Here is a 23209-nt window from a genome sequence, read left to right as displayed (position 1 = left end):
CACAGAGCTAGTTATTGATGTGTCTCCTGGAAAAATACTTTGTCATGTTCCTCTTCCTTATTTTCATAAAAGATCAGTTATTTTGTAGGAAGTTTTAAACTCATGTCTCTTCAGCCTTTTAAAATTAAGTTAGACACTTTGCTGGGCATACATGCATCTTCACTGCTTTCTCGATTGCACAAGATGTTGAAAGTGGTGTTTTTACATTGCGGTAGCATAACGACTGCGTATCTCGTGCCAAGGAATGTGGCAGGTAACCACAAGATATCATTCTGGCAATTACAGTGCAGATATTTTTAGAGTCTGGATGGATAGAATGGTATTTTTCTATCCCCTGTTAAAATTGCCCTTCCATTTTGTTTGCCCAGAATGTCTCAAATAGCTATTAAAACCATTCTTGAAAATAGTGTCTGTAAAAGCATTTTAGACAGACAGCTTCAAACAATTCAAGTAATATATTTATATGAATTGAATAAGGCTTCATTAGGACTAGGGGTGATATCATAGCAGTGTTCCAATATTTGAAGGACTCCCAGAAAGAAGAGAAGGGTCAACCTATTTTTTTAAAAAAAACAGAAGGCAGGACAAGAAGCAATGGATGGAAACTAATCAAAGAGGAACCTGGAATAAAGAAGAAACTTCCTAACACTGAGGACAGTTAACCAGTAGAAGAGCTTGTCTTCAGAAGTTGTGGACAATTTCAACACTGGAGGTTTTTTTTTTTTTTTTTAAACGAGAATGAACAGCTACCTGTTTGAAATGGTATAGGGTCTCCTGTTTGAGCAGGGGTGGGACTAGAAGACCTCCAATGTTATTTTCAACTCTGCTATTCTCTTCTGTTCATTATTTGATTAGTGAATTGATCCATATAAGGAAATAAACTTACTTTTTTCCAAAACACTTTGAAACGGGGAAGAAATGCTCCTCTATACATTGCTAAAAAGTTTTCAATTTATTTTTTTTAATTAAAAGGATTGTTTATTATACTAAATTAAATAGCAATAGAACAATAAGACCTGCAATACCTTTGAATTAAAAAAACTATCAAAGTTGAAAAAAAATCCCAACTACATAAATTATATATGATACCAATTTAAAGAAGAAAAATTATATTAGACTATTAAAATTGTACAACTTTTCTTCAGTGTCAACTTTGTGTCCCAATTTTTAAATAATGAATCAAACATAGAATATGTAGCCAGTTTTTCTGGTCTTGTATTTTCATTGTGTAAACCAGATTTTAACCAGAGAAATGAGAAATTCTGTTAAGCCACTTTGTCATCTAGGACATAAGTATTCTTTCATGAAAACACAACTATATTTTTCATAACAGTTTACTATTATTTTCATAACAATATTGTTACATCCAATATTCTTCATCAATTTGAAAGGTCTAAAATTTAGAGATATAGTATAAAGGTAAAGGTTCCCCTTGCACATATGTACTAGTCACTCCTGACTCTAGAGGGTGGTCCTCCATTCCATTTCAAAGCCGAAGAGCTAGCACAGTCCGAAGACGTTTCCATGGTCGTATGGCTGGCATGACTAAATGCCGAAGGCCCATGGAATGCTGTTACCTTCCCACTTAAGGTGGTTCCTATTTTTCTTCTTGCAGTTTTACTGCTAGGTTGGCGGAAACCTCAAGACTGGATTACTGTAATGTGCTCTACATGGGGCTGCCCCTGAAGAGTGTTCAAAGACTACAGATAGATAGATAGATAGATAGATAGATAGATAGATAGATAGATAGATAGATAGATAGATAGATAGATAGAAGTTTATTTATATGCCGCCCTTTTCCCTGGGGGGACTCAGGGCGGCTCACAATCCAAGAGGGAGGGGGAGACAAACTTTTTAATATATAAGACAATACATAATTAAAAAACACAACATTCATACCATTCGGGCGGGTTACAGTCTTAGCCCCAGGCCTGACGGGATAGCCAGATTCTGAGGGCTGTGCGGAAGGTCTGGAGGGTGGTGAGGTTACGAATCTCCACGGGGAGATTGTTCCATAGGGTCGGAGCTACCACCGAGAAGGCTCTCCTCCGCGTAGTTGCCAGTCGGCATTGACCAGCAGATGGAACTCGGAGGAGGCCTAATCGATGAGATCTAATAGGTCGCGTGGAGGTACAGCTGGTCCAGAATGCAGCCATGTGAGCGATATGGGGTGTATCCAGATACACCCATGTTACACCTATCCTCCACGAGCTGCACTGGCTCCCCATTGGTCTCCGGACGTGCTTCAAAGTGCTAGTCGTTACTTTTAAAGCCCTACATGGTTTAGGACCTGGATACCTGAGAGACCGCCTCCTGCCGCTTACCTCCCAATGACCAACAAGATAGCACAGGTTGGGTCTCCTCCGGGTGCCATCAACCGGACAATGCCGGCTGGCGGCTCCCTGGGGGAGGGCCTTCTCTGTTGCTGCGCTGGCCCTGTGGAATGATCTACCCACAGAGATCCGGACCCTTACCACTCTCCCGGCCTTCCGTAAAGCCATCAAGACCTGGCTGTTCCGGCAGGCCTGGGGCTGCTGATTGATATCCAGCCCCGCTTAGATGGAATGGATGATCTTGAATTTTAATATTGTATTTTCTATTTTTAAATTTAAATGTTTTTTTTGTCTTGTTGTGAGCCGCCCAGAGTCATATTTGTATTTGTATTTAAGTTTATTTATATGCCGCCCTTTTCCCTGGGGGGACTCAGGGCGGCTTACAACTTAAAAAGGGGGGGGGAACAAACTTTTAACATATAGAACAATACATCATTAAAACACAACATTCATACCATTCGGGCGAGTCCCAATGGGAGTGGGCGGCATACAAATTTTATTAAACTTGGAAACTGGGACAAGTAATGGGAGCTTACTCCATTATGCAGTGCTAGGGATTCGAACCACAAAACTGCCAACCTTTCTCATTGACAAGCTCAGTGTCTTAGCCACTGAGCTACCGTGTCCCTAAAGAGATATAGTATAACTGGACATAATATTGTTGACATAATATTGTTAACCCTTAGGTGTTTTCCAGGGAATAAGAACTTTGGTAGCGCATGCAGTATTACCGACTAACTCTGTCGACTGCCACCTTGGTTGACGCTTGACTCAGCCTTCCATCCTTCTGATGCCAATAAAATGCTTTTGTTGGGGGCAATTTGATAACTCTGTAAACTGCTTAGAGAGGGCTGTAAAGCACTGTGGAGTAGTATATAAATCTAAGCGATATTGCTCATCTGGTTCGCTATAGTAATAACCATTGCTAAAAAGTTAACCATAGTTTTAAAGCTTAAATTAGTTTGATATCCCTCTCCTGTAGGATATTGCAATAGCAATTTCATGTCAGTTAATTTCCCATAAATTTTTCAACACTGGAACTTTCTGAATCTTGCATTTAAATTCACTTTGGAAACTCTATTGAAACACTGTGTATGAAGTTAGTCCTTGAATTAGGACCACTAAGAAGCCCAAATTTTATTTTGCTAAGTGGGACAGTTAGGTGAGTTTTTTTCCATATTTATGACCTTTATTGCCACAGTTGTTAAGTGAACCTGCCTTCCTCATTGAATATGAACCAATTTTCAAGCATTCAAATTTTGATCACATGACCATGGGGATGTTGCAATGGTAATAAAGTGTGAAAAACCATCATTTTTTGCAGCGTTGTTGTAATTTTGAATGGTCAATCAATGAATGCTTGTAAGTCAAGAACTGCCTATATGGCCTATGATAGTCTTGCAAAGTAGAACTAAATGCTATGTCTTCCATAACGTCTCAGCATAACTCATAGCCTATCACCACCCAGTGAGGGTGGACATTTTCGGCACTGAGTGCCAAAAGGGGAGTGCACGCATAGAACCAAGTGCCAAAAAGGAAGCACTTCATGCATGCACACCTGCTCATACTCATCTGGCCCATGGCCAGGAAGAGATGCTGTCCAGTGGGCATGCGCACAATGGAAAATGAACTTCTGGTTTCCAGCGCGTGCATGTGCACCAGACAGAAAGTCTTCCGTTTACTGCCGCGAATGTGCATGCACACGCCAGCTGGCTATTGCACATACTCATGCTGGAAAATGGAAGACCAACCCTTCCAGTTTCCAGCATTGCCAAATGCATAAAAGCATGCGTGCCCAGAAGAGGAACGGGCAATGCCACATGTGCCAGGCGACATGGCTCTGTGTGCCACTTCGGGCACGTATACAATAGATTCGATATCACAGGCTTATAACAATATTTTTCAATGTTATCCACTTGAAGGTATATGGACTTCAATTCTTAAAATTTCTGAGCCATAATTTTCCCTGATCCATCGGGAATTGAAGCCTATACACCTTCAAGTTGCTGAGACTGAGATAAAGAAGTTGGCCATCTCCTGGAAGTTATAAATAAGAACACTTTATATAGCCCGACTATATTTTTTTGGGATACTAAGGATTGCAGAGATCTTTTCAGCTTTCCAGGCACGGTTTTTGGTATGACTCTCTACCTTATGTCATATCAATTTACTACTTGAAAATAGAATCATGAATACTGCCCAGATAGTACAATGCGACTCTAACTTGTTGGTTTATTTCAGAATAAAAGGATTGCTATGATAAAAAGCTTTTCAGAGGGGAGTAAAAGGAAAAGGTGTTTTATGTTCAGACCATCTGGTTTCTGTTCGTGAGTTTCTATATTTTTAGATGTCATTATATTGCAGAAATAATTTCCTGGAGAACAAATGATATGATTGTGCAACCAAAATCGTGTGACCATAAGGATAATTGATTATAGGTTCCTGACCAAATGCTTCTAAATTTAGTTATTTCAAGACTTACTGTAAAATTTAATTGCTTTGAAAATAGGCCAGTTAAAAGTAAAACATTACAGAGTGGTTTCTCCATGGAAATTAAGCTCCACGTATATTATTGAAATGGTAAACACATCACCTAGGAGAATATTTCATTGACCCTGGAGAAATATCCTCTCAAGTAATTATCTATGATTCCTCTATTCAAATGAAATTTGTTCAGTTCATTCTGAAGAATCTGCAAAAAAGCTAAGCCATGTTGGGTATGGTTAATACAAGGATGAGGTGCCACCAAGAACCAAATTTAACCTAGTGGTTAAAGCATCAGAATAGAAGCTAGGAGACAGTAAGTCCGACCTTTAGGCATGAAAACAAGTTGGATGACTTTGGACCAATCAACAGGAAACTTTGAGTTCTATTCCCGCCTTAACCAGGAAAGCCAGCTGGATGACTTTGTGCCACACACTCATTCACTCACTCACTATCACTGAACCTACCTCACAGGATTGTTGTTTATTTTGTGCCTTGATGCATGGACTCTCCCATTTTGCAACACCATGCAAAATGAATGAATTTGTGTTGAATTTTTTGTTCAATAAATTACAGAGATTCTTAATCTTTGCATATTATGAGTACTTGCTAAATTTTGTGCAGGGTCACTAGACACTGGGATGAGTACCATGTAAATTTAATAAATAAATAAATACGTGTTTTTTTTTTTAAATATGCAGAGCATAGCTGGGAGTGAGTTTCAAGAATAATTCCCATCTGCTGCTGTAGGGCTGATCAGATATTTATAAAGTATAGCCTCCCACTTTAGTTAAGCTTATATTTCCTGACAGATCCAGGGCTTATGGTTTGAAAGAAAAGAACAATTTAACGCATATTAGCACCGTGCTTTTTGTTTCATAGGCATTTTTATAAAAATATATTTCAGATTTGTATAAACACATTTTTACTCCTTGTTTCAAGTTCTGCTTTGGATATGTCCCACATGATTATCATGCCACATCTCATGAAGAACTAATTTATAACTTTTAGCAAGTCCATGCAGCTTCCATTTGCAGTTTATATTAATGAATTAATAAGATTGGTCTGTTGATTTTGTAATATTTACTCCTCCCCGTGGATTCAGAAGACTGCATTTAAAGCACTCCTGAGAGATTGGCTTATTGAAATGACTTGTAAATGCTGTACTGTGTATGTAGATTTTTATTGCATTTATATATTAAAAAATCTTTCCCTTAAAAAAAATCTCTAGAAATATTTCATTGAAGTCAGCTGGAAATCTATCAAGCTAGAAATATTTATTTTGAGACATTGTAAATGGGGAGTAGGTGAGGAAGAGACGGGGAGGTCAGAAATGTTTATAGCAGTATTGCTTCATTTTGTATACCAAATATTTATTTTGTGCGTCATTGTCCTAAACAAATTTTCTAGGATGTAAAACCCTTCAATGTAATCATGACACATGAGAACCACCACAAAAGAATCATCTTGGAATACACTGAGGGGAAAAAAAAACCCTTGTGGCAAATAAGTGTTATCAAACAACTACATTGAGAATGAGCTCCCCATTATATGCTGAATCCAACAGTAGGGATGCGGTGGCTCAGTCGCTAAGATGCTGAGCTTCTTGATCAGAAAGGTCAACAGTTCGTTGATACGAATCCCTAGCACCATGTAATGGAGTGAGCTCCCGTTACTTGTCCCAGCTTCTGCCAACCTAGCAGTTTGAAAGCATGTAAAATAGGAACCACCTTTGGTGGGAAGGTAACAGCGATCTGTGCGCATTCAGCATTTAGTCATGCTGAGCACATGACCACGGAGAGGTCTTTGGACAGTGTTGACTCTTTGGCTTTGAAATGGAGATGAGCACCACCCCTAGAGCTGGAAATGACTAGCACATATGTGTGAGGGGAATCTTTAACTTCACCAAGACATAATGATCTGGAGGTTTATGCATTATTAATTTTGGCCAGATTTCTTCAATAAGAGATGTCCTCCAACATTGTGTGGGAAATGCTCTCCAACATGTTGTTCATCACTGGAGGCTTTCAAGAAGAGACTGGACTGCCATCTATCATAAATAGTGTAGGGTCTCCTGCTTGGGCAGCAGGGCTTGGGGGGATTGGACTAGATGACCTAAAAGGTCCCTTCTAACTCTGTTAATATAGTTGGTTGGTTCATGTTCATTTAAATAAATACATGATTATGATGTGTATGTACTATCAATCAGAATAGAGCTGGAAGGGGCCATGAAGATCTTCTAATCCAAACCACTGCTCAAGCAGGAGACCATATACCATTTCAGACAAGTGACTGTCCAATCTCTTCTTTAAAACCTCCAATGATGAAGCACCCAAAACAGCCGAAGGCAAGCTGTTCCACTGGTTAATGGGTTCTCATTGACAGAAACTATCTCCTTTATTCCAGGTTGCTTCTTTCCTATATTAGTTTTCATCCATTGTTTCTTGTCTTACCTTCTTGTGCTTTGGAAAATAAGTTGTGGTACACCTTCAAACACTGGGATATTGCTATCATGTCACCCCCTAGTTCTTCTTTTCTCTAGGCTAGCCTTAGCCAGTTTCTGCAACCCTTCTTCATTATGATTTAGCCTTCAGGCCCTTAACCATCTCATTTGCTCTTCTCTGCACTTTTTCCAAAGTCTCAACAATTTTTTTGTAATGTGGTGATCAAAACTGAATGCAGTTTTCCAGCTGTGGCCTTACTAAGGTTTTATAGAGCAGTGTTATTTTTCTTCCATCCTATAAATCAGATCACATAATCCCACAGGAGTATAAACCAAGCTCAGAGCCGTTTCTCAAAGTTAGTATAACCTTTCCATGTTTGTAGATCATTTGGTTTGTTACCACTTTTCCCAAAAAAATAAGCACTTGGCCTTATTTTCAGGGAGGTCTTATTATTTTTGAGATGGCAAGCATGATCACCTCATGGCTGCTGTTGTGTTGCAATATTTTTGGGAAGGGCTTATTTTCAGAGGAGGGGTTATTTTAATGCATGCGCTCAAAAGCCTGGTTGGGTTTATTATCCGGGGAGGTCTCATTTTTGGGGAAACAGGTTATTATTTCATTCATTGGCAGCTAGCTGATCAGTCATCTGAAGAGTGGCCAATTTATAGCATACATGCACATGTGAATGTATATGCATGCAAGAGAGAGAGGGAGGGACGGAGGGAGAATTCTAGAAACCACTCTATAAAGTCTTAATAAGATCACACCTAGAATATTGCATCCAGTTTTGGTCACCACATCATAAAAAACATGTTGAGACTCTAGAAAGAGTGCAGAAAAGAGCAATCAAGATGATTAGAAGATTGGAGACTAAAACATACGATGAACAGTTGCAGGAACTGGGCATTGCTAATCTAGTGAAGAGAAGGACCAGGGCAGACATGATAGCAGTCTTCCAATATTTGAGGGGCTGCCACAGAGAGGAGGGGGTCAAGCTATTTTCCACAAAGCACTTGTGGGCCAGCAAGGAATGATGGATGGTAACCAAGGAGAGATTCAACCTGGAAATAAGGATAAATTTTCTGATAGCAAGAGCAATCAACAAATGGAACAAGTGGAACAGCTTTTGCAAGTTGTGGGACCTTCATCACTAGAAGAAGAGACTGGACTGCCATCTGGCAGAAATGGTATAGGGTCTCCAGCTTGGGCGGGGGGGTTAGACTAGATGACCTATAAAATCCCTTCCAACTCTCTGATTCTGTTAAAAAAGAAGCAAGCATAGATGGGCTGGTCAGTGAAAAAAATAAATTAAAAATTCTGAATCAAAATGCTAAAAAGAAAGTGCATTGTTGAGGTCGCTGGAAATCTTCAGCCATTGGGTTTTGCAATGCCTTGACCAATTAGGGGTTCTGAAGCACTCCAAGAGTATCCATTTTTTAAAATATCACATCCAGATGCTATATTTATGCTGACAATTTTGGAATGTAGGTCTGAAAGTTAAGTAGGCCTACCAGGACTCTGGATTCCCACAATAAAATCTCCAGCAAAATCAGTACTCTGTCCTCTGATGGCTCTATATCAAATATTGTTAGCTAATAGACATTTCAGCTGCACCGTATTTGGGTTAGCAACATTCCTTCTGTTTATTTTTTGGAATATCAGCCCTGGATACCCATGGAAAGAAGAGTGTTTGGGGAAATGTCTTTTCCAGAAATGTTAACATCATGCATAGTAAGCAGCTGAGTAATTGACACACATACACAGGTGTTCATGCACAAACAGACACACAGAGGTATTTGGGGCAAGGTGGCTGATTTCTCTCTCCTACATAATGAATGAACACTATTCATTTTTTTAAAAACTTTTTTTCTATCCATGTCGGGAGTCTGCAGAGGCGTAAAGGGAGAAGCAAACATATGTTTGTATAAAGTTGTCATGGCAAGGAATAGAAAGGCCCATTCATAGTTGGAGAATAGATGATAATATAATAAGATATGAATGCATTTTAATGCCTTTGGGAGCATGACAGGAATAAACATATTTAAATGTGGATGCTGCAAAGGACATTACTGCCAACTTCCTGCAACAGTTGAATCTTTTAATATTTATAAAAGTAGAAAGTGAAATCATTTAAATATATTGTTTTTAAAATGTCCATAGTTAATACAGTACCTGAAGCCACTGTATCTCAATCTTGGCAATTTTAAGATATGTGGACTTCAGAATTCCCCAACAGTTTAGGGAATTCTGGGAATTGGTCCATATATCTTAAAGTTATCATGTTTGACAAACACTCCCCTAAGCTATTCTGAAACTTTATAAGGCAATAAAAGCACAAGAAAACTCTCTCTCTCTCTCTCTGTGTGTGTGTGTGTGTGTGTGTGTGTGTGAGAAATCACTTTTTTCTCAATAACCACTTTTTCACAGTGGTCACTGACATATTTACAATACAATAGCAGAGTTGGAAGGGACCTTGGAGGTCTTCCAGTCCAACCCCCTGCCTAGGCAGGAAACCCTATACCATTTCTGACAAATGGCTATCCAACATCTTCTTAAAGACTTCCAGTGTTGGACATTTACAATTTCTGGAGGCAAGCTGTTCCACTGATTAATTGTTCTAACTGTCAGGAAATTTCTTCTCAGTGCTAAGTTGCTTCTCTCCTTGATTAGTTTCCACCCATTTGTTCTTGTTCTGCCCTCAGGTGCCTTGGAGAATAGCTTGACTCCCTCTTCTTTGTGGCAACCCCTCAGATATCAGAACACTGCTACCATGTCTTCCCTAGTATTTAATGCAGGGGTGAGATTAAAAAATGTTAGCAACCAGTTCTCTGGGCTAGGAGTATAGAATCAAGCAACCAGGATTATGAAATGGAATTGATCGTCTGCAGCAAGGAGCAACCTCTTGCCAATATTGGTCAATTGCAAAGACTTATTGCAAAGCTGGTTAGTTACTGAATGGGGGAATCACCAGAAAATGCCAGCACTATAGCCTAGACTTGAAAAACAACAACAATGAGGAAAAACATCTGTGCTGCTGCCAAGAATCTACTTGGTTGAGCTTAGTAGATCACTAGAAGATAAAGAGTCTTTCAGTACTTGAGGAGCTACCTACCTACTGTATCTCTCTCTCTCTCTCTCTCTCTCTCTCTCTCTCTCCCTCCCTCCCTCCCTCCCTCCCTCCCTCCCTCCACTTACCTACCTACCTACTTACCTACTCTCTCTCTCCCTACCTACCTACTGTATTTCTCTCTCTGTCTATTCCTCTATCTACCTACCTACTTTTAAAAAAATTTAAATACGGTACTTCATTTTATGCCCGCTTCACAATATTTTTAAGAGAAGTTTATATCATATTCCCACTTAAGTCATATTCTTTACAAGATTTCCTATGGTTAAAAACATTTCTACTTTTAATACATAAGAGTTGCATTGATGTTCTTAATCTGGAATCCCTTTTGTTCAGTTGAATACAACCAATAGTTTTCCCACTGCATTCTCCTAGCAATCTGAAACAGGTCTTTTTTGTAACAAATGACACATTGTGTTATTTATGTTTCTCCTGTTACTGGATCAGCCTTTAACATAGCAGCCTTTGGCCTTGTGCGAATACATTGTCTGACTTTTACTTAGACAGAGTTAGGCTGGATATTTTCATATTCCTTTGCAAATGGAAGGACTTTCTCAATTCACAGCCAAGAGAACATTTGTTTTGAAAGTTTATTTTGTACATCTGTCCCTGCAACCATACATAATACAGCAATTATATTCTGGAGGTGCACAATTCCTAAGTTCATCAAGAAGCCAATATTTTTCTCCCTTTAGAACATTTTTTCCTCTGTCTCTGCAGTGTACTTGGTATGTTTGATGCATAATAATTGCTGTGCAAAAATTGACCTTGTATTTTCTTAGAACTGTTCATCCTTTGAGAATAAGACCTCTTTTTTTAATTCTCCATCTTATTTAGAAGTAGCTACCGAGTGTGGCCAAAAAAAGCCAAGATGGCTGCCTCAGTGGCATGATTCAAGTTCTGCATATTTTTAATGTGTGAATTGGCTTATTCTATGCTGGGGAATAGGCTTATTCGGTTCTGGAGAAGACTCCTGCAAGGTGATCAAACTGGTCAGTCCTAGAGCAGATCAATCCTGACTGCTCTTTAGAAGGCCAGATCCTGAAGATGAAACTCAAATACTTTGGCCACCTAATGAGAAGGAAAGACTCATTGGAGAAGAGCCTGACACTGGGAATGATTGAGGGCAAAAGAAGAATGGGACGACAGAGAATGAGGTGGCTGGATGGAGTCACTGGAGCAGTAGGCTTGAACTTAAATGGATTCCAGAGGATGGTAGAGCACAGGAAGGCCTGGAGGAACATTATCAATGGGGTCATGGTGGGTTGCACACAACTTCGCAACTAACAACAACAGGCTTATTCTCTGTAGTGTACAAGAATAGGACAAGAATCTGTATATAGAAGCTTTACACAGAAATATCTAAACTCAAATAAAGAGGAATTGGGAGAGCTATTAAAAAGTAGAATAGCACGTTCTCTGAATCCATGGCGATTCCCTCATGAGACGTTTTCAAGCAAAAATGACTAGTCATTTTTATGGGATATTCTGTAGATTTCTATTCTGTCCTGATCTCTAAAGTTTTCCCCAAATATATGCTCTCAGGGAAGATAATCACACAAGTACCTTTTTGATTTCTTTGGCATTAAAAATATAATTACACAGCAATACACAATACACTGCAGTACACAGCAATACCAAACTCAGTTGGTAAATTAAATGATTAATCATTTCTATAGTTTCAAGAGCAGCTACCTCAGAAGGCTGCTGTGGAAATAGACTTTGGTTAATGACTGTGCCGTTTACTTAAAATCACCTCAAAAAATAAATATTAAAATTGGGTCAAGTCACATGAGTGCTGTGACTTATGACCATTATGACTTGTAGTCATAAATCGAGGACTAACAACCGTGTTTCCTGGCCCATAACCATAGAGCGCACTCCTAGAGCAGCCGTTGCTGGAAGAATTGGAAGCCGAGTTCCAGAGTTTGGAAGCTGGAGAAGAAGTTATGCTTGAAGCGCAGCAGTGACGGCAAAAGTGGTGGCGATGCCCTGGCCCCACAGGGAGATCTGGACCAGGGCATGGTGTTGCTGGGAGGCATGCGATCTGGGGGAAGAACAGGCACTTGCACAACCACCATGGTGGCGATGCCCTGGCCCCACAGGGAGATCTGGACCAGGGCATGGTGTTGCTGGGAGGCATGCGATCTGGGGGAAGAACAGGCACTTGCACAACCACCATCTTCAGCCAGGCAGAGCTCCATGCACTGACCTAAGGGGTATCCCAAATGTGCCAAGCCACATGAGTTGGGGAGTGGGCAGAGCGCCATGTGGCTTGGCTCCTTAGGGATACCCCCTAGGTCAGTGAATGGTGCTCTGCCTGGCTGGAGAGGGGGTTTGCCGGGTGGCTGCTTGTGAGCGTGGTCACCTCATGGCTGCTTCACCCCTGAGGCTGTGCCCGGCTCTTCAGGAGTCCGCTCACAAGGAGCAGCCACCCGGCAACTCCCCCCTCTGGCCAGGCAGAAAGCCACTCCCCAACCTAGTGATATCCCGAAGGCGGCAAGCAACATGAGTGCCTTTCTCCCTCCCAGCTCCCGCAGCTTGCCGCCTTTGGGATACCGGTATGTCGGTGAGCGGTGCTGGAGGGGGGATTGTCCAGGGGGCTTATTTTCAAGGGGGGCTTATATTTTTGACCATGTGAAAAATATGACAAGAGTTTCAGGACAGGTTGTATTTTCAGGGAAACATGGTATATATGTCTTATTGGGATGCTAGAATGTTGGAAACATTAAAAAGAATATTCTGCCAATATGACATTTTATTTCTATTTCTATTTCAGCATAGTTGTTTCGCTATTAGTTCTATTCAGGTTTACAACCAAAATAAAATTAATAAAATTGATTAATTTAGTCAGAAGATCATTTGCAATGTACACAATGTAAATCCCACGGAATTAAAACCCTTAATTTAAAAATTGTACTAATTCCTTATCCTTATGTTTTATTTATTTATTTATTTATTTTTAAAAAAGCAAATTAAATATTGAATTGTTCTGAGAGAAGGCTTGGAATTTCGTCTGCAGTAAAGAACATTATGCAGCAGTTCTTCATTCTAGCATTGTCAGGTATTTCTCATTTTATTAATTGGAATGACCTCAAGGATCATTACCAATGACTCCCACATTTCCCAGATAATGGATCATTTCAGTTGGACCGATGCTAAGTTACTGCGGGGGGAAAATTGAGGTTGCATCTTAATATGAAATTACAAAATCTACTGCTGAATTTATCAAACCCAAACAACTTTTTTCCCCATGCAGGTTAACAACCACTGCAAAAATTAATTTTCTCATCAAGATTTCAGTGTGTTTAATAGATCTATTGTGACCGAACAATTAAAATAATTTACACTGGGACAACGGCCGATTATGCATGCTGCTGTTATCCTGCAATGGGAGGCCAAACCCAATCCAAATGCCTTTTTTAAAAGCTAGGATTGCACTTTGTGTTGTAATGACACCAAAGTGATGCACAGCTGATAGGAATTTTCTCCTACGAAACGTTATTGCGTGATTGGCACGTATGATTAGCCCTGTCCCTAAAGGTCCAATTAAACTTGGTGCAATCTGAAGTAAGAACGAGTGAGCAAGCGGGAAAGCTGCCTACATATAATTACCCATCATGTCCTCGGCTTATCTGTCTTAAATATTGCTTTTGTTGGATTTAATTATGTGTGAGAAATGATGAATGTCACTTTATCTGTGTGATCTTACTCAAGCAATCATTCTGCTGCCAAAAAGAGTACTGATACTGTAATTTCAGATAGAAGAAATGAAACTTTGAGGGGGAAGGGAGGCTGGGTTATATCTGGTAGAAAGGGCCATTTTTTCTTTCTTTTGGCTACCAAGTTTTCTTGCTGTCTATATCCAGCTGATACTTTCTTTTTTCTATAATAAGTTACAGCGAAGCAAATTTGCAAAATATAAAATTGGCAGTGATTTCCTTGGCAGTTTGATTGTGTGCGATAGTTTAGTCAGGGCCCAAAGTGTGCACTTTTGCTGTGCACGTTGGATTAAGAGAAAGAGTTCTTAGAGCCGAGGTGGCGCAGTGGTTAAATGCAGCACTGCAGGCTACTTCAGCTGACTGCAGTTCTGCAGTTCGGCTGTTCAAATCTCACCGGCTCAGGGTTGACTCAGCCTTCCATCCTTCCGAGGTGGGTAAAATGAGGACCCGGATAGTTGGGGGGCAATATGCTGACTCTGTAAACCGCTTAGAGAGGGCTGAAAGCCCTATGAAGCAGTATATAAGTCTAACTGCTATTGCTATTGCTATTAAAACTTGGTTTGGGGATTAAATTGTAGAGTTTAGGAATTACACAACCCTAAAGTATTTGCTATCAGTTTAATGTGTTTCTTAATCCACATTACAGAGTAATTAGTCTGTAATTTGGATTAACTACTCTGTAATTTGATTTGTAAATTCTGATATAGACTATCAAGCTGGTTGTTTCTTATTTAATAGACTGTGTTTAAATGAACCATCTGTAAACCCAGCCATAATATCTGACTCCAAAGGCAGCTGATAACTGGCATACGGCTCTGGCTCCCTCTCTGGCTCTGACACAGAGCCCTCAACAGAGCCTTCCCCAGATTCCAGGACTGGCCCATGTTTCTCCCCAACCTCCTCACTGTCTGACTCTGCTGCCAACTCTGCTAGCCACTGGCAGGCCACAACATCTCGCAAAGGAGATCATGGAATCCCAAGTTGCCACAATCATCATAAATACAGATAGTCTTTGATTTACAACCACTTGAGCCCTGAAATTTCTATTGGTAAGCAAAGCAGCTGTAAGTGAATTTTGCCCCATTCGATGACCTTTCCTGGCACAGTTGTTAAGTGAATCATTTCTCTCTCTTTCTCAAATGATACAATTGAATCTTTGTATTTGTTTTTTTTTAATTTGTTATGCCACTTTGAGGGAATTGCTAGAGTAGGAAAGTCGGCATAAAACCAAAAAATCACATTTCCATTTAGTTATGTGGACAACTTATTCAAACATAAATTCTACTGAACAATCGATTCCAGTTCCTTCTAAGTTGCTAATTAGAATTTATAAGTCTTTCAAATAGACCAAACAAGAAACATAATCAGATAAGCTAATTTTACTTTATACTTTACTTTGTAAGGCTACAATCAAAGAATCTTGCAAGTCTGAAGTTACAAATCTCTCCCTGTCTCTTTTTACTACCTGATTAGGAGAGAAAGTTTCTTTCTCTGCCCATAATTTATGTGTGGGCTCTTCCTCCTTTTATCTGATTGTTCCTTAGGCAGTATTGCCTCACCTCCCCCCATCTTCCAAAGTCTTTCTCATCTTTCCATTACAAAATTCTATCCCAAATTTAAATGGTTAGGTTTCAAAAACCAAGAAAGATGGGCTGAGGTTCTTCTAAGCAGTGTTCTTTATTATTCCTCATCTATATACAGAAATCTTGCAAAACTGAAGCAAACTACCAGCATCATTAAATATATACAGTACTCGGAAAACTCTTAGGGAAGAGCTTTCTTAACACTTTTCCTGCCAACCAAATTATCTAAACTTCACTGTCTCTTGATCTTCTGGAATGCAGTGTTTCCCTTTTGGGAATTATTATATCTTCAGGAATGAGACAGAGGCTCGTGTCGGGTAACTCTGTAACCAATTTATTTTAACACAACTTGTAACAGTAACAGGTAACAACCAGGCAGGGTGCTGGTTTAACAATGTAGCAACAGAAGGATGATCTGTGTAGAGAGAGAGGCAGAGAAGCAGCTCCAGCTGGACTGGAGTGTTCGTCTGCTCTGGTGCTGAACAACTGACAGTTTGAACGAGTCTGCCTTTTATAGTTCCTCAGACTCGCCCGGCAACTGACAGGCGCGTCTGATTGGCTAAGACGCGCCTGGCTGCTGCCGAGCTGTCATTCGTAACAGCGAGGACTAACTTTTACTATACAACACTTCTTCCCCCCCAGCTGTGCGCATGCGTGATGTTTGCGCACGCGTAGTCTTGTAAGTATACAGGAGAACGGCGGACACGCCCCGAATGCCGCAATTGCATTGCAGGCGGATCATCGCATTGATGTCCCTGTCTGAGCTCCTCCCCTCGGGGAGTGAAGCTCCAGGTGACGTCTGATGGCAGAGGAACCCTGAATGGATGACTCCCACTGAATGGTAAGCTGGGCGAAGGGGGCGCAGCCGAGGATGTTGACGGCTTATGACTAGGCCGGTAGGCAGCCTCTGGAAGGGGAAGGCTAGGTCTATGTTGGCCTAAACATAATGGGTTGGGGTTTTCAACTCCGGATTGAGAAGCACTGCTGGGCTGTGATACTGAGCTAGGCTGGCCTGGATTGGAGAAGGCTGGAGAGTTGTGGTTATTTAACTGCGGTTGCGGGTTCAGGTCTGGCTGAGAAACGGTTAAGCCAGGACCTTGCGTGTCGGCTTGAGAATCATTTTCTGATGACCGTCGTTGTCTCAATTGATCCAGGTGTCTTCTCCAGGTTGATCCATCTGAAACTCGAATCCTGTAGGAAACGGGCCCTGTTATTTCGGTTATAATTGCAGGCACCCATCTCGTCTCTCCTCCATAGTTTCTAGCCCAAACCAGGTCCCCAGGCTTAAAAGTGCGGGAGGGGGTTGGAGGCCCCAGGTTGCCAGACTGAATTCCTGAATAGACGGGATGCAATCTATCCAGGGTGGTCCGCAGGCGCCTGCCCATCAACATCTCCGCGGGGCTTTTCTGTGTCAGGGGGCAAGGTGTGGAGTGCTGTGCCAATAAGTAAGCATCCACCCTTGCCTGCCAGTCTCCATGGTTTAGACAGCCCAAAGCCTCCTTGGCAGATCTAACCGCCCTTTCCGCTTGGCCATTGCTGGCCGGGTGGTAAGGGGCAACCAGCGCGTGGCGGACCCCTTGCTCGGCCAGGTATGTTTGGAACGTTGTAGACGTGAATTGCGGGCCGTTGTCGGACACTACTGTGTCCGGCAACCCGTGGGTTGAGAACAATCGTCGCAAGGCTCGCACAGTACTGTCAGATGTGGTGGAGTGCATGAGCAATACTTCCACCCATCGAGAGTACGCGTCCACAACTATAAGGAAAGTCTGGCCGTGAAAGGGGCCAGCGAAATCTATATGTATTCTAGACCAGGGACCCCGAGGCATCTCCCATTCCCGGGAGGGAGAGGAAGGAGGAGATGGTCGGGACTGCTGGCAGGTTTCACATTTGGCGACCCAGGCTTCGATCTCTGCATCTAACCCTGGCCACCAAACGAAACTGTGAGCAAGGGCCTTCATTCTGCTTACTCCGGGGTGACTTTCATGGAGACGTTGCAGAATCTGTTGTCGGAGGACCGTTGGGATGACCACAGGGTCGCCCCACAGTAGGCAACCTGAATGTATAGAAAGCTCCCACTGTCTGTTCTTGAAGTGCTTGAACTGAGGTGGTAACTCACCCGCAGGCCAGCCTCTCAGGACCCAGTTCAATAGCTGTGACAGTGTGGGGTCAGACCGAGAGTAGGCGGCCACATCGGTAGAAGTCAATGGCAATTCTAACTGAGCAATTGCCAGAACAGAACGGCAAGGAACCGCTTGATCTTCCGTGTCCGGAAGAAGGCAGCGACTAAGGGCATCTGCATGCCCTATTTGCTTGCCCGGACGGTAGCACAGGGCGTAAGAATACGCCGCTAAGAACTCCGTCCAGCGGGTCATCCTTGGGGACAGGATAGGAGGGGTCGGTCTATCACCAGCCAGTAGCCCAAGGAGTGGCTTATGGTCTGTGAATAGGGTGAAGTGCCGCCCGTATAGGTAGTCGTGAAACTTTTTGATTCCAGACACTGCAGCCAGAGCCTCCTTGTCAATCTGGCTGTAGTTCCTCTCAGCCGAGGACAGTGTTCTGGAATAAAAAGCTATGGGGGCTTCTGAGCCGTTGGGCAGGACGTGACTCAGAACAAGGTGGCGCAGTGGTTAAATGCAGCACTGCAGGCTACTGCTAGATCAGCAGGTCAGCGGTTCAAATCTCACCGGCTCAGGGTTGACTCAGCCTTCCATCCTTCCGAGGTGGGTAAAATGAGGACCCAGATTGTTGGGGGCAATATGCTGACTCTCTGTAAACCGCTTAGAGAGGCCTGAAAGGCCTATGAAGCGGTATATAAGTCTACTGCTATTGCTAACAGCCCCCAAACCGACGGGGGAGGCATCACATGCTAGAGTCAGGGGCATCTTGTCGCTATATTGCACTAAGACTGCCTCTGACGTCAGCAGGGATTTGACAGCCGCGAATGCATGCGCTTCGCGGCTGCCCCATTGCCAAGGCGCGGATCGGTCGAGCAACCGATGTAGCGGCCCGGCTAGTGATGCCTTGTGAGGGATGAAAGGCGCATAGAAATTTAGAAGCCCCAGGAACGATTGGAGCTGCGCCTTTGTAGTAGGAGTGGGAGCGTTCCTGATAGCTGCCAATTTAGAAGGGGTAGGATGAATTCCCTGGGCATCAATTGTGAAGCCCAGGAAATCCACTTGGGGCACAGCAAAGAAACATTTGCTGCGTTTAAATTTAAGACCCGCGCCCCTGAAACGGTCGAGGACTTTCCTCAGTACTTTGATGAGGTCTGAGCGGCTGTCAGCAGCGATCAGGACGTCATCAAAGTAAGGTACCACTCCAGGGAGCCCATGGAGCAGACGTTCCATGAGGCTCTGGAAAATCCCCGGGGCAACGGAAACGCCGAATTGAAGGCTTCGACAACGGAAAGCCCCCCAGTGGGTGACGATGGTTTGGGCAGCCGCCGCATCGTCATCCACAGGGAGTTGCTGGTAGGCCTGCGCCATATCCAGTTTAGCGAAAATACGGCCCTGCCCCAAGGAATGGAGCAGGTGCTGTACAACAGGGACTGGATAGGGGTTTGCCTGAAGGCCAAGGTTGATGGTCGACTTATAGTCGGCGCAGATCCTAATGGAGCCATCGGCCTTCACCGCAATCACAATGGGGGTCTCCCAAGGTGAGTGGTCAACGGGCTCCAGTATGCCCTGCGCCACGAGCTTATCGAGCTCAGCTTCAACCTTTGGCCTTAATGCAAAGGGCACCCTGCGGGCCTTCAGTCTGATTAGTGCAACCTGGGGGTCCAAGCTAAGGGATATGGGGCTGCCTTTGTAATGGCCTAGCTGGCCATCAAAGATATCAGCATAGTCTGACAAGACTGCTGCTATGTCTGGGGGCGTGTCCGCAGTAGAATGAATCCCCTGAAGGGAGATACCCAAGGGAGAAAACCATTCTAACCCCAGAATTGCTGGTAAAGGTTTCTGAACAATTAAAGCAGGTAAAACAGCGCAAAACTTGCCATAAGAAACCCTCAAGGCATATGAACCTAGGATAGAGATATGGGAGCCTTGATAGTCTGTTAAAATTGCGTTAAGGGGTGACAAGTGACAACGTTTCACGTGGGGGCACAACATAGAAAAAGTGTCCCAAGAAAGAAGGGATTTTGATGAGCCAGAGTCCACTTCCATCTGACACGGCTTCCCTTCAATCAGTATTTTAATATTGATTTTGTCCGTACCCTGTGAGGATGAGTTGATGGAGGTGTCATGCAGGGACGAAGAAGCTTGATTGATGTTAAAGCATTCGTCTTGACGCTGAGCAGGTTTCTGCTGCTGCGAGCTCTTCGGCGGGGGTGGAGGAGGACCATATGGAGGAGGTGGCTCGATTGCTGCAGAAGGAGTAGGAAGTGAAGCCTTGCAGACATGAGCTAAATGTCCTTTCTTTCCGCAGCGGCGGCAAACCGCTGCCTTGAAGGGGCAATTAGCCCGGGCGTGCGCTCCGCCACAGCCAATGCAAGCAGAGGAGTTTGAAGGGAAACGGCTGATGGCTTGACTCTGTCGAGGCTGCTGACGGCGGGGTTGTGCTCCAAGTCTATCTACCTGAAGTTGTTGTAGATAGTCAGGCAGGGGGGCTAGCTCATCAATTAGATTTGTAATGTACGTTGGCTGCTGGAGCGGAGGAGGAGTTGGAACGGTTGAGGCTTGAGTGGCAGGTAACCCTCCAGCAACCGTCATCTGCGCGAGGTAGCGTTCTATTTCGTTGGAGGATGAATCTGCCAACTCCGCAGCGCGAGCCTCGTCTATGGCATAAGCTAATGTGACCTTAGGCTTGCCCAAAAGTCTACGCCTGAGAAAAATATCCTTTAGGCCACAGACGAATTGCTCTGCGAGATTTGCCTCAAGATCTGGGAACTCACACTGCGCTGCAGCAACTCTCAAGGCTTGCAAAAATTGATTTACCGTTTCTGCAGGCTTTTGGACTCGCCTGCGGTAAGCGAAGCGTCTGGCTATTTGAGATGGAGTAGTTGCATAGTATGCCTGCAATCCGTCTGTTAGTTCTTGCCAGGTGAGGTCGTACACCGCTCTAGGGGTGGCAAAGGACCTTGCGGTGGCAAACATTTCTGGGCCACAAGCCGTAAGGAAGAACCCACATTTCCTCGCTTGAGACTGATCTTGACGGTTGTTAGCGATTAAAAAGCATTCAAACCGTTCAAGAAATGCCTCCCAGGTTTCACCTCCAACCCCAGAAGGGGCAAACATTGGCATTCTGGCCATAGCAGTTGGTTGGAGAAGTGGCAGTTGGTTCCTTTTTCTTCTGGTTACAGGTCCCCAGTCCTCGTCGCCAGTATTATATCTTCAGGAATGAGACAGAGGCTCGTGTCCGGTAACTCTGTAACCAATTTATTTTAACACAACTTGTAACAGTAACAGGTAACAACCAGGCAGGGTGCTGGTTTAACAATGTAGCAACAGAAGGATGATCTGTGTAGAGAGAGAGGCAGAGAAGCAGCTCCAGCTGGACTGGAGTGTTCGTCTGCTCTGGTGCTGAACAACTGACAGTTTGAACGAGTCTGCCTTTTATAGTTCCTCAGACTCGCCCGGCAACTGACAGGCGCGTCTGATTGGCTAAGACGCGCCTGGCTGCTGCCGAGCTGTCATTCGTAACAGCGAGGACTAACTTTTACTATACAACAGGAATCCTGATTACATTCCATCATAAAGTGGTTTGTAACTATTCTGTAAGAGTAACGTATCAAGGGAAAGGATGGTTTTGGACTTGCAGAAGGAGATATGAATCAGATTACAAATTTGACAGTGTCATCAGCAGTTTTTAAATAAAATGGGATAATATAGGTTATACTGAGATTATACTATAAATAGGTTATGCTGAGATTATCAGTAGTGTGGTGGGATTAATACCTTGTTGTATTTTGCTAACTGGATTCTACAGAACAATGATAGCATTCTTAAAATTGAAGATCATTCTTTATACTCTAAACATGTCCCAAAGCTAAGGAATTCTGGATAAAAATACAAAAATGGTTGGAGGAAGTAACGGAACAAAAAAATGATGTGAATCCTGAGCTGTTCCTTCTGGGAATAATAAAAGGAAATATAAGTAAGGAAACTCAATATATTATGCTTCATATATTTATCGCAGCCAGAATCTCATTTCCCAAAACTGGAACCAAAGACCATCCCCTCAAATACAGAGATCATAAAAAAGGTGCTAGACTGCATGGAATGGATAAATTAACAATGGAACTAAGGGATAGAGAGGAAACAGAGTATTGTAAGACATGGAATAGGTGGTATAATTGACTTAAAAAGAGATGTAAAATTAATGCATAATGAATACATAGAAGATATAAAAAGAGATGGTATATATTCAAAAAGTAATAGAGATATAAATGCTGTATACCATATTTTTTGGAGTATAAGATGCACAGGAGTACGAAGATTTTGAAGAGGCAATTTTTTAAAAAAAGGTTTTTGCACTCTGCAGACCTCCCCAAAACAGCCAGTTTTTCACTAAAATGCCCTCCTCCTTTTAAAGGGCATGAATAACCTTTAGGAGGCTTGTAGAGTGCTCCTGGGGGTGGGGAGCAAAAACGAGCAAAAAACAGCCAATTTTTCATGAAAGCGGGCCAATTTTTGTAAAAAAAAGAGAGCATGCATAACCTTTGGGAGGCTTATAGAGTACTCCTGGAGGCTGGGGGAGCAAAATTGAGCAAAAAAACAGCCTGTTTTTTGCTCATTTCTGCCCTCCCCAGCCCCCAGGAACTCTCTGAAAGTCTCCATAAGGGTATAAATGGCCATTTTGGTGAAGGGGGTGGGGTTTTGTGAAGCAACAAATGTTATATTCAGTGTATAAGATGCACCCAGATTTTCAGCCTCTTTTTTGAGGGAAAAACGTGTGTCTTATACTCTGAAAAATATGGTATAGTATAAAAATGAATAATCATGAAATAAGACAATGTATGTATAAATCAATAAGCCTTAAAATGGAAAATTAGAAAAAAAATACCAAAAACGGAAAGCCATAAAAATTTAATTGTGATTTTAATGTTTAAAAATTGCTGAAGAAAAATATTTTTTGTCTCTGTGTGTGTGTGTGTGTTGCAATTGTGCTGATAAATAAATAAAGGGAGAGTAGTATAGATCTATTTCAAGCTATTTAGCTCTCATCAGCTAGCCATACCCTTACTGGGAATTGAACCTGGACTGTATTACATATTAGGCAGTTATATTAGCCACTAAGCCACAGGCTCTCCTCCTTTATCAGCTAAGCCAAGGAAATAGCCAGTATTGTGTCACAACCCCTGGTATGCCCAAATATGGGAGGGAGCATACTGCTTTCCTTTTCTGTCTATCGGCTCACTCTGGGAATAATTCCATTGTAGTTTTCTCTGCCCAAAAAGATGCACTGGGCAGGAACCGTTTCCTTAAGTTGATGTAAATCTTTGTTTTCCTTTAATACAGGATTTAGAAGTCACAATCCTTAATCTACTCCTGAAGTGCCTAATATGAAACAAGAGGAC

Source organism: Thamnophis elegans, chromosome Z (assembly GCF_009769535.1).
Source record: "Thamnophis elegans isolate rThaEle1 chromosome Z, rThaEle1.pri, whole genome shotgun sequence".
Classification (NCBI taxonomy): domain Eukaryota; kingdom Metazoa; phylum Chordata; class Lepidosauria; order Squamata; family Colubridae; genus Thamnophis; species Thamnophis elegans.
The sequence above is the reverse complement of the archived record's forward strand: the minus strand, read 5'-3'. Positions refer to the sequence as shown.